Here is a 13297-nt window from a genome sequence, read left to right as displayed (position 1 = left end):
GATGCAAGTGTTGGGGAACGCTGTCAACGAGTCTATTCCGCGCCAATTTCGATTGATTATGGCGATCATTTTTAATGTTATCTCTTTTGAGACTGGCTAAATAAAGAGAGGTCAGGGAGATAGGACAGCCAGGGCCCACCTTTTCCCCTATTTCCTATGGCACTTCTTGAAGGCTACTGCTCTGTACCAGCGCTTGTGCCGATGGACATTCCTCTGCAACTATTTCCTTTCTCTGCTTATCTATGCTCCCCCCTCCCAAGCGTAGAGTAGCCAACCGGGCACGTCCTTGGTTAACTTCCCTACCTTTCCCTTTTCGTTTCTCTCTCTGATGGCGACGCGCAGATGCCGCCACGTAGCACTTATACGTTCCTCCATGGTTCCTTACATAGCAGACGACGCTACAAAGGCCGGAGTGACTTCTCGCACTGCCTGCGTCCGCGACCAAAAAGTAGAGCGTCACATCTAAACTAGAGAAACGAGAATGCGTTACCTAACTCATATGTTGCCTCACCTTCGTACTTAATGTCGCAATATATGAAGAGATTATCGCGTGGACGAAGAGGCTGCAGTTTTGAACATATTCATACTACGGAACTAGCGGTGTGACACACTCCCTCGTGCGACCGACCTGAACGGTTTTCGCAGCTTCCACAGCGCAGGTCCGCACTCGCGAACAAAACACGGTGCGCCAGATACCGGAAGCGCAAAGGAACAAAATCAGTTCGTAATTTGATTTGACGTTAGCTCCACGGGGTATGTTTGCAGTACACGAAGAGGTTTGATGCGTAGAAAGCCGTCGCAGATCCCAAACCACCGTGAAACGAGCGGAGAGATACACATCTACGGCCGCACTTCTTGCTTAGCTTCCACAGCGCAACTTCATGCCGCGGCATCATATGTGCGAATAGCGAGGCGTTCTTGTTGTTTCGGTTCAGAAAGGGGAGGCCAGTCGTGCGAACTTGAGTGACTGGAAGGTTTGCAGAAGGTATCGAAAAATATTGAGCGAGAGAGCTCGTTAAATCTTAGGGACCTGTGCAAGTGCGCCAGGACAATTAGTTCGGTAATGCTTTACTATAACAGGCACCCGAAGGATAGTAGAGTCCTCGAATCTCGCAAGAATAATAATAAAATTGGCAACATATGCAATCGGAATTAGCAATGCTACGAGAACGAGCATCCTCGTCAATGAATTTGTGTGTCGAGTACGCAGCACAGATACGAAGTTCACCATGTTAGCGAGCTCAATACCGCAGCAGAACCCCTTTTGGCAGTTTTATTTACGCCTGAACTCTGGCTTTACTCAAAGGAGACCAGTACCTGAGCTTTCGAAGGCGGAGCTCAAACGCTTACGTTCGCGTATGCTTCAAAACTTTTTTTTTTTTTAACACAGAGACAACCGTAGCCTAGAAGGTTAAAGAACACGTTTTCTTTAATGCGCATTTTGTCATTGTTTCAGAAGCAGGAGCTGGGAAATATCTGAACACACTACAGGCTGTTAACTCATGCGGAGGACCTAGATGGTTTCGGCGTGCGTAATGGCAACGACCTCTTGCCTCGGATTTGCGTAAAACGTTGCCGAAACGTTGCTATTGCTCAAAAGCTGTAACATTGACCGTAAATTTCGTCGAAATATTGCGACTCCTAAACTAAAAAAAAAAAAAAAGATGGATGAAAAACAATTCTGTAGATAACACTACTACTACGCTACCAATCATCTGGTGACGTCGTAAAATAAATCTACAGTGGTGTGTTTTTTTTTTCTTCTTTTTTCTCTTATTGTGCGAAATCCGTCGGTGCTGTTGGCGCGCTATCGGCGACGTTGCAGCTGTTCAGGGCCACCGATATTAATAATAATAAAAAATTCCTATTCTCTACGCTATCGAGAGAAACGCAAAGCTCATCAAATAGCCGAAGCGAACGCTTTTGTTCAGTGCTAATAATGCTCATTGCGATTATGGTGGGGTCGCCCTTTTGATAGCGGCCGAATCCGCCTGCGACACATTTCGCAAGACAATGAGATCGAACGGGTTCTGACGTCGCGAAACCTGGCACCACCTATTTTCGCGTGAATGTTTGCCAAAACATTCAGATGATGGCAAAGTAACGAACGAAATGTCAGCTTTTATTACGGGGGCGCAAGAAAATAGGGGGTAGGTCACGGAGATCGCATTATCGATCCCGCAAACTGGAATTCGGCGCACGCTAGGGTCCACAATGGGAACGCACTGCCCTCTGGTTTCGTCGTACTGAAACAGTGCACCCCCCTGTACTTGGCACAGAGCGTTGCTGCAGCGATGTGGTATCGAAACCAGAGTGGTGCCTGTGAAAAGTAAAAAATAAAGAAATAAAAGATTATACAAAAAAGAAGTACTGCGTACTTAGGGAAAAACGTGCTCTAACGTGAACTTGTCTCTGCCAAGCTGGCCAACAAGTCGACGGGGGCAACTATATCTTTGTCATCACTGTGAAAGGCGGGTTAGTCATCCTCTGTGGGTTATCTTTGCGCGCATGGTTAGCGAAGTGGGGCGTCAGCCACGCAGTGGGGAGGCAACCTTCTTTCGCAACCTCGAAATGAAGAACGAAAAAAAAATAAAAATAAAGCGAAATCTACGAGAAGTTCGCTACTGGTGTGGTCTTCCTTCCATGCAGGACGCACGTTCGCCGTGCGTGACAAAAAGCGCATGCACTTAATGTCGCTGGCCCCCCACACACAGAAAACAGAATTAATACATACACGGAGCGATGGGTCTACGTGAATCTGACAAAGCCGGGGCTATATTGGGCCCGTATACTGACGTCGTCAGGCTAATGGAAACGCCAGTGGGACGGACCGCGGAAGCGTGCTTGCGCTGGTTAAGCTCGCGAGGAGGAAAAACAAAAAACAAAAAATACAACGCAGCCCGGTGCATACTGGAAGCGCAAAGGTATACACAGACAACACGTGATTTGACGCTACGTTACGTCCATAAGTTGTACCATTATTCGGTCGAAAGCGCTGCTGAACGAAAAGCAACTGCACTGCGAAATGCGCGGAGTGATACTTCTATGGACGCACTACTTGGCGTAGCTCGCGCTGCGTCGCCTACTAAGCATGGCAAAGACTATGTAGGCAATTATCGTTGCAATAGTCGTGACTGCATTAAAGGAAAAAACAAAAGATGGCGCAGGCGGATCGCTGAATTCTGCAGTGCCGTCCTTCAGCAGTTGTGATCAGGCAAAACCAGAGAGAGCGAGAGAAAAGAAAGGGGAAAGGCAGGGAGGTTAACCAGATGGGTAGATCTAGTTCGCTACCCTCCGCTGGGGAGAGAGGGGAGGGGGAGCTAAAGTGATAGCAAAGTAGAGATAAAGAAAGAAAGGAGCATAGAGATACAATCACGGTCAAATAATGTCACCGCATACCGTAACTAAAGAGCACAGTAGCACTTACAGCACTATAAATATCTGTTCAGGCTACAGCCGCTTGTCCAATTCTATTTATTGTTAGTAAGAACCAAACGAAGTCCCAAGTTTCTGTACTTCAATTTTTTGTATTTGTAAAAGCAGTTAATTTACGTTTTCGTGGGCTTCACTATACCTAGGGGAGTGCGAATGTTCGGAACTTGCTCGGGTGGTGTCCTATTCGATTCGGTCTTCGAATCGAATAGTTACTATTCGTAAACGAGAATATTTTTCGAATAGTTCGTGAATGTTTCAGAGCGTCAACTGCAACCAAATAAACATAAAACCGGAGCAAAAGTACAGTAAGTTTTTAACCCCGCGGGGGCATAACAACAACAAAAAAAATTAAGTTATGGGATTTTACGTGCCAAAACCACTTTCTGATTATGAGGCACGCCGTAGTGGAGGACTCCGGAAATTTCGACCACCTGGGAATCTTTAACGTGCACCTAAATCTAAGTACACGGGTGTTTTCGCATTTCGCCCCCATCGAAATGCGGCCGCCGTGGCCGGGATTTGATCCCGCGACCTCGAGCTCAGCAGCCCAACACCAAAGCCGCTGAGCAACCTCGGCGGGTTAGGGGCATAACAAGGACATAAAACATGAGAACTTGCACAGCTGGTGGTCATTTGCAACACAGCGGTCATTCGCACTCTGTGCGCAGCTCTGCATGTGCAAGCGAAAAAAACTTCTTGTTTGCTACGAATGCCCCATTTGTGCTTTTAATAAACAACGCTTCATAAGGTACTATGTAATGACAGAAACTTGCTAACTCTAAGAATGCGGAGATGTGAACATCGTTTTATATTATTGCAATAATGGCTATTCATTCTTCGAAAACTATTCCAAAAGTATTCGGTAATCGATTCGATCCCCTTCTGACACTATTTGATTGGTATTCGATTCGGTCTCGATAATCAATATTCGCCCACCCCTAATTATACGTTGCTCCTCTTAACAGGCGCAGTGGTCCAGACACTCGCCTTAGATTAAAAAATAATAAAAAAAATAAAAGCACTTTACAAGTTTCACCCAGAGACTAAGAGACAGTTGGGAAATAGGAAAGCAAAAGAAGTAAACAAACGATACAGACGTAGCTGTTTACGAACACCGCGCTTCCATGTGCCTGGAATTCACACAATGTAGTTGGGGCCCGGGGCTTTTCCAGAGCTGTGACAAATGACAAATGCGACTCTATCCGCAAGTGCGCATTTCGTATAGGGCGGGCGACTGCGTGACGCTGCTGCGCAGGTACCGGGATTAGTCGTTCGATCGACCGATTTTAATGTCCCCCCAAAAATACTACGCACACTTAGGGTTGATCGCGGGTCTTGTAGGGTGGAGGGTACCCGATATATTTCACCTAGGAGTGCATCGACGTTTGTCGAAATGTCAGTATAAGGGCGTTATGCGTTTCTCTCCATTCAATTGCGGCTGGAAGTGGAACCCGCAGCAGTACACATCGTGTTTCTTTTTTCTTTTTTTCTAAAAGACGATACAGATGTTTTACATAATGCTATAAGCGTAGCGAACCTGGCGTTCTTGCAGACAAGTTCCTCGACGGGTCGGTTGTACTTTGCCGCTTTTAACGTGAGCTTAGAAGACTAATTAACAAAAAAAATATCGATTAACTGTTTCTTATTGCCTTATGTAAGGGCAGTCGTTAAAGTGGTGAAATTGAAGGCAGTCACATTTTAACGCACGCTCGTTAAAAAGAAAGAAAACTCAAAAGTCGCATCTGATTCGAGATATTTATCACCGTCGAATTTCTACGGTAAATCCAGGTAATATCCAAACCGGGCGCCACAGGAGCCCAGCAGGAAAGACGACTCCGCTACAGCGTATCAGACAGAATCTATCCCGTGACGACAAGCGCGAGGAAGGTTGGAACAGAAACGTCTACTTGCCCGAACCCCTTGGTCAAATAATGTTCCCTCTCTCTCTCTCTCTTTCTCTCTCTCTCGGCCAGTCGCGGCAGCTACTGATATACGGCACGCCTTGTCTGGAAAGCTATCCGCTCCTGTGTATCGGGTCAGAATTTGCCGCGAATTTGCCCATCATTCAAACTTCGCTCCCTACTTCTTTTACGGGGTATGTGCCGTCTGAGGCGAAGTGAGGCACGCTCATTCTCGATATTGCCTCAATCGGGCTTTGGAATTTGGTGGCTGGTGTATCGAATTAGGCACGATTTTCAACATATATAAAACATTGGTGTGCATGAAAAGGCCATGTTGCCTCCAAATCTTCAGTTTAGGCGACTGCCCCCAAGCCACTAACCAAAAAGTTTATTAATAAATGTACGTTAATTATTCTTCCGATGCTCACGTTATTATAGCGTCAAGGTACGTCCGCTCGCCTGTATAGGAAATCACCTCCAAAAACGTCACGCTCCCTGTGCTTATTATCTTTTTATGAAAAATATGTATGTTTTTTTTTTTTAAAAAAAGAAAGAAACACTCTGCACACTAGGCAGCTGAAAATTGTTGACGCAGAACCTTTGAATGTAGCAACTATCACAGTTTCGAGGTGAGCGTTTTACGTATCTTACACGGTTACCGGTCTTAAGTGCGAGGCTGTCGCCGGAGCCGCCGACGTTTCGGCAAACAAGCCTGACTTCGTCAGGGCGAGCAGTCAGTCCCCCTTGTCGAAACGTTGGCGCTAGCGAAGCTCCTTGCTCGACGACTGTTGAGTCACTTCGAGCCTCCACCTTCCCGCGAACTTCTGTCTGGGTCAAACTTGCACGATTGCGCATAATGTACGGCTTACTGGGCAACAAAAGTGTTTGCGCTTGAGGCAACACATACCTAAACAACAAAACATAAAAAAATGTGCTCTGGAGACCGTCCAGTTATGTCTCAGTTAAAGACGCTTTTACGGGGGCGCGACACACACACACACAACGCTTGGCGTGGGTGAAAAACGGGCAACTATAAAAAAAAGATATTTTTGATTCTAAAAGGTCACACCCTGCGAATGAGGCAAACCGAATCGTCACTCCGACCAATACTCGGGAAACCGAATAAAAAAAAAAGAAATCCCACATCTGTTCGGAAAGCGGACGACTCCCGCGGCACTGTTAGTTTCGAACAAACATTTCTCTCGGCCACCATCCTTTTTTTTTTTTTCCATCTGGCTGTCCTGGCCGTCCATTTTACAGGAACCTGCGCGCACACACAACAAGAGGGGGGGGGGGGCCTGCCTCGACCTGTCTCTGTACACCCCCCTGCGCAACATCGCCTCACCGCCTGTCAGGGCCGGCCTCGCCTCATCGCGCTTCAGCAGGCGCCATCGCGGCCAGCGCCGAAGGGGGGGGGGGGGGGGGGCCCGCACACGCACGCACCAACACACGGCTCGGTGGATTGCGTTTTCCGCCCCACGCGGCCGACCAAAGCAGTCGTCTCTCGAAATGAAACTAGGCCGGCCGCTCGGAGCCGCCACGGGAAGAAGAGTAGAAGAAGTAAAAAAAGAAACCAAAAAAAGAAGGGGAAAGAACGGAGCGAGGAACAGGCGGCAGAAAAAGAACTCGACATAAATGCCAGCCCCGCTGCCAGCGTGCGCTGTTTTCTGCCTCTGCCGCTTGCTTGACTCGCTCCTGCCCTTCCCGGCACAACAACGAGGCAGGAGCATTCAATAGCTAGCTCGTTCGTTTCGTGTGCGTGTGTGAGTTTGTGTGGGAAGGACAGAGAAGGGGAGAGGTGTAGAGAGCTGGTTGGCTCAGCGGGCAGCCCCACGGGCGCTGTCTTTTATGGCGAAGTAACTTTCACAAAAGGACAGCGCTTCGGCGGACGGGTCGGTCGGTCATCGTGCGACTGCTCTGCGATGGACTGATCCCTCCCCGCGACACCACGCGCGCTCGTCGCCACCGCCCGACCTGTCTCGCAGACGGTCCTCCTCCTCTGTGAAGCGAGAAAAATTCCGTCGCCCTGACAACAAAAGGTTGTGAGCGAGCTGCTACTGCCCGCAAGCGGGCATAAAAGACGTTTGAGTAAAGTCGGGGTGGGGGCATTGATAGGAATGTCGGCTAGCGTCGCCGCAAAGGCTGGTATAAACAGACACACACTCAACCGGAGAGAGAGAGAGAGAGAGAGAGTTACCGACAGCAATGTACCGACAGCAATGCTAGCGCAAAGGCAAATTACAGAATCGTGAGCCCGTCTGGATGCTTCTAGGCTATAATCTGCCGGCGTTCTTCCTGATGTCCGAGACTTGTCAAGACATCCGGCAAAATGTTTCGTCAAGCAATGTCGTAACGCCGATTCATTTCGTTCCTGCACTTGGTACTGCACGTCGGATCACTTAAAAGATTCAAGACCAGGTTACCCTCCTCCCCAACTTCTGAGCTACTGCGTATCGTGCCGTTTCACCTCAGATCAACCAAGATAGGAAGCGTTAGGCTCGTTACGTTTCTGGGAAAGAAAACGCCGGGCAAAACAGCAACAACAAACAAGCAAACAAAAAAACAATGCAGTCACGGCACCCTTGGCAACAGGTGGCCCTTGTCGATGCCATCTTCAGAACACCGAAGCTAAGCAGCACGGTTGCTGCGTTCGTGCTTGGAAGGCACACTACCTGGGGGCACACACTTAGTGGTAATCGGGGCTTTCCAGTCATACCGGATTGCGAAACTTCCCATAGGTAATGCGATTGAGAATCTGTACGCAGAGATTGGCAAAAGCCGTGGAAGGGTACGCTGATTTTCGCATGGCCTGTTGACAACAAAACTAACAAGGGACACACTCCCAGCGTTGTCGCAACAAACAGAAAGTGGATGTCGAAACACTTTTCAATCAGCATTTCCTTTTTTTTTTTTGAATCCGGATTTGTCATTTCGAACACATTTAGTGTAGGAGATAGACGACGGCACACCCAAGAGAAGTTTTACCGCGCAGCAAGGTAAAGAATCTCAACTGGTCAAAATTAATCCGGAGTTCCCCCACTACGGCGTTTCGTCATGATAATCCGATGGTGGTTGCGTTAGTTATCCCGTGGGTTTATTGTGGCTTTTGCAATAAATAACGTATACTGCCAAAAATTACGTACATAATCGCTCCAGAGCGTCATCAGTGTATTTTACGAGCAGCGAAAGAATAATCACGTTGCTACGACGTGACTACAAACGCCACCGCGATCACATTTAGCGAACACAGGGAGAACACAATGGGAAAATTGGCGTGCCAAGTTAAATGCATGGCAATGAAATACAGTTCTTGTAAAAACTTTAGTAATTGATCGCAAGCGCTTCATACGAACATTTTATATTCTATGCTTGTCAGTGTTCCGAGGAAACTGTATACAAGGTGTCCATAAAATTTTAGCCAGAGCTTCAAGATATGCGAATACCACGTAGCTGGACAGAACCAAGGTAATGTTGTTTGCCGTCTGCTTGGAGATACTGAAATTATCTTTTTATTCCGCCTAATTAGATGCTTGGTCTTAATTAATGAATCAGCTTCTCAAATATTATAATTAGATGAAAAGTGTCAATGAGAAAATTGTAGAGCAACATGACAAACTCCCAACACAGCATTGTGTTGCTCAATACGTGCTACATTATAGTGTTTTTCCGAGCGTGAAAGAGGCACGCAAATGCACGCAAAGTGCCTCGAGTGGCCAGTCGCGAGGTAATGTGCAGGCAGAGTTCAAGGTGTGTCGTTTAATTGTGGCCTTTGAAATAATAATAATAAAAAAATATGTATGCCAGTGCCCCAGAGAGTCGTACTCTAGGAGTGGCGCTAAAGTGAACGCGCCGCCCTGACATGACTACGAACGTCACCAAGATCAAACGACGAAAAATGCTATGCGATGATCGCTATGACAAATCTGTACACGAGCTTGAGTGCCTGTGGCTATAATACAGCGTTTGCAAAAGAAAATTCATTAAGTAACTTGTTAGAACGTGTTTACTCCCCTGTTAATTATCAGGTATAGGTTTCGTGTTGTCCCGCGAGAACTCTGTGGCGAACGAAATTTACGTTCAACTGAAATCGGGGTCATCTTAAGTGCAACATGTAGCGTAATTTTAACGTTTCTCTTTCAAATAGGAGCGTTACGAGTATTCATTGAACCCTTGTTCCGTCGGATTTTCAATGCGGTCTATATATGAGTTTTTCTGGCTGTCCCCATTGAAGTAAACTAGTCAGCTTGTTTGCACTCGGTAAATGTAAGGATTATGTAGTAAGTGATGCTTAGACGGAATTTAAAGTGTGTCGGTTAATTGCGCTTCTTTTTTTTTGCAATAAGTTACACCTGGGAGCGCTCTGGAGTGATGAGCGTGTCTAAAGACCGGCGTAAATTTAGCTCGTTGCCCTGGCAGAACAAGCAAATGCCAGTGATATGAAATTTACCGAAAATGGGGGGAAATGCTATATACTGCACATACCTGTGCGAAGTCAAACGCGCGTGGGTCGACTGCACATCATGAAAAAAAAAAGAAAGAAAAGAAATTAACAAAATTCTGCATCGAGCGTTCGAGATATATCGTTTACAGCCATTTGTAGCAATGCTTGCCCATGTACCGAGATGACTCTGCATTGCACCAAATATATATCTTGTGGAAGTGAGGCCCACGTTAAGTGCATTATGTGGCGAGAGTTTAGCGCGCCTGACCTTATTTAGAAGCATTGCAAGTAATTACTTAACCCGCTATCTTTTTTTCTTTTTTCTTTCATGCGTTATACTATAGGATCGTAATAGGTTTCCTACTGTAGCGGGTGAGCTACACACTGTACCTTGTTTATATGCATTTTTTTTTCATTTAAGACATGCTATGGGCAATGTTTAGCTGGTTCAAAACATGTGGACCAATAACGGCATCAGCGGTAAATTACTTATGGAAGCAATCCTGAACATTGCCGCTGCGTTTTACGAACAACGCAGAACTTATCCCGCTGTCCCGGTGAAACTGCGAACGCAACCGAGATAAAATGCAGCAGAAAAAAAGCTAGGAGGCGTCGCCACCCTATGTCCAATGTTCTAGCGAAGTAAGATCATGTGCTCGAACGCATTATATGTGACCAATGGTTTCCAACGGACCAGTCATATACGGGCAACATTTTAAATTGTGTGATTTTGTTACACACAACTGAAATTCTTATTTGAAATTCTACAAAAGAAACACTTTCGCTTAAAATTGGGTTGTGATTATGGGAGGTCGGTACAAGCCTGCTACAATTTTTCTCTGAGGTAGAGAATGCTTGGACCTTCATTTAACAACAACAACAACAACAACAACAACAACAACAACAACAACAACAACAACAACAACAACAACAACAATAATAATAATAATAATAATAATAATAATAATAATAATAATAATAATAATAATAATAATAATAATAATAATAATAATAATAATAATAATAATAATAATGATTATGATTATGGTGGTGGTAAGCTTAAAATAACATGTCAGCACGTCGAAGCACTGACATGACACTACCAACCTCTCAATATTCTTTTAATGTGTGTTGTATACAGTTACAAGCCCTCCTATACCCTATAGAAAAACATACTGGCGTACAACAACGTACCCAAAACTACTTACGATAACACTTGCTTCTACGAGCCAGTTTCCGCTTCGTCTCCCAGGAGGCGTACGCATCACGGCGTCAAGACACCCTGGGTCGATCGATGCGACTGCCGCGCGCGATCACTGTCGCAAGAAACGGGCCCAGCACCCTCCTCAGCCTTTTTTTTTTCTTTCGTTTCTTGAGCAAAGTCTTTACAACGGGCCTTTGTTAGACGGCGTTCGTAAATGTTGGTCTGTGCCATCACGTCACGATAACGTCGATGCCGCCAAGTCCGAAACACTTTAATATCGATTTACGTTACCTAGCAAACGTTGACCAAACCTTCACTACCGCTGATTGTTAGCGGTTTATGTGCGAGGAGTGTGTGGTAGTGTCTCTGCAGCTCTGTACGTATGCATGTGTCTACTCATTTAAAGGCCCACTGGAAACGAAATTTATACATACATATATATATATATATATATATATATATATATATATAAGTGGCAAGTTACATTTACATTAGCAAAGAGAGCCTGGAAACGCATCTGTCAGTTATTTTTATAATTAACAAACACATAGGCTTCGTTTTCAATCACACATGGTGAACCATTGGAGAAACAAAAAATTATTTGAATTCTAATTTATTCCTCGAATTGACATAAAATCTCAAGATGATGAAATTACAAAAGGCAATCAGTGCCTTACAGAGGTCACTAACCCCGCACAGTATAAGTAGTACAGCGCATATAGAAAAACGCACATTTGCTGCAATCAATTTCAATAATTAAGCAAAGAATTGTGTTAGGGGTTTGAGTCTACAGCACAAGTTAATCACTAATAGTATTGTGAAGGTTTTACACAACAGAATACAATCAACATGAAGGACTTGTAAACTTCACAAGAAAAAAAAAAGAAACGTACTGCAGATGTGCGCGACCCTGAAAAATTACAACCCAAGTTCCACCAAGGCTCTTTCTTTCGAGAAGTTGCGATAACGGTTTCAGTTTCCTGTAATTATGTCCCACATTTTTAAAAAGCTTCCCGTATATGACTGTTCCGCCTGAAACATTGCTCGCATATGAAGCATTCGAGCACTTCTAGTGGGGAATTTTTAAAAGCCAATAATTCATCAACTCACATTACTTCCACAGAACAATAACCATGGTGTCCCCACATCTTCAACGTTGCCTACAGATCAGCCATTCATTAACTGCTCCTTACTGTCACCAAGCATAAATAAGCCTCCTCGTTTAGTTCAATGAGGCCACCAGGAGAACCTAACATACCGTGCCCGAGAAAAAAAAATTAAAACAAAAGCAATGATTCAATCAATGTGGGTAACACTTCTAAATAATCAGAAAGTCTAAACCTTCGCTACACATTGCACTTAAAATGCAACCTATCCCTTCTAGGCATAAAATTTATGAAACGCAGAGTTTGCTTGGGACATCGGGAGACGTAGATAGTAAAAGCAGCATGACACCTGCGAAAACTTGCTGAAGAATTTTCTGAAAGCTGTGTTTAATCAACGCGCGTTTGAAATCGCACACAAAATTAGCCTAGCGCTCCCCTATGTTAACAAAGTTTGACCTCGGTTGCTGTTTACACCAATCGTACAATACACTAATAACGCTCGGGAGCTCTCGAATACGCATTCCACTGTAAAAGTCGCGTTTAACCCGTTCATTTGGAACGTTGCCTACACGTCACCAATACTGTGCGCCTAAGTTTTCTCACATATAAACAGGATGCATTGTTTAGTTCGGCGAGGACACCGGAGAAACAAACTGCGGACTTTTCACGTGACGCACGAAACTATAGGGAGAAAACGTGGGCTCAGTAATTATCTGCAACAGTTCCATTTCAAGCAGGAACGTGAAAGTTTCGCAACGCCCTACGTTGAAAATTCCACCTATTTTCACAGAACTTGATGTTCGTATAGCGCGCATATTTGTCTTAGGGTTCTGGGAGACATCTCGATTAACTGCTGTATGACACCCCGGGACACTTGAATCAGTAAATTTCTATAAAAAAATGTAATGAACCTACATAGGATACAGAGGATACCGGGAAAAAGCAACTAAATGCGGCACGTATGGCAAGAAAATTGGGAGAAAGGGAGTATTCATTAACTTTTTCGAAGCACTAAAGTAATCTACCCAGTTAGAACTTTCGGTACACGTCACCGAAAATTCGCGCCCATTTCCTCAAAATGTGTAATCTCAGCTGTTATTGCTCCTGAGAGGAAACAAGTGCTATAGTGTAACCCTTCTGCAGAAAGAGCCTAAAGATGAAATGGACAGACAACGTCAGAAGCGACACGTGCCGTTAGAAAAAAAAATTC

This window comes from Dermacentor albipictus, chromosome 5 (genome assembly GCF_038994185.2).
Source record: "Dermacentor albipictus isolate Rhodes 1998 colony chromosome 5, USDA_Dalb.pri_finalv2, whole genome shotgun sequence".
Lineage (NCBI taxonomy): Eukaryota > Metazoa > Arthropoda > Arachnida > Ixodida > Ixodidae > Dermacentor > Dermacentor albipictus.
Note: the sequence above shows the minus strand (reverse complement) of the source record.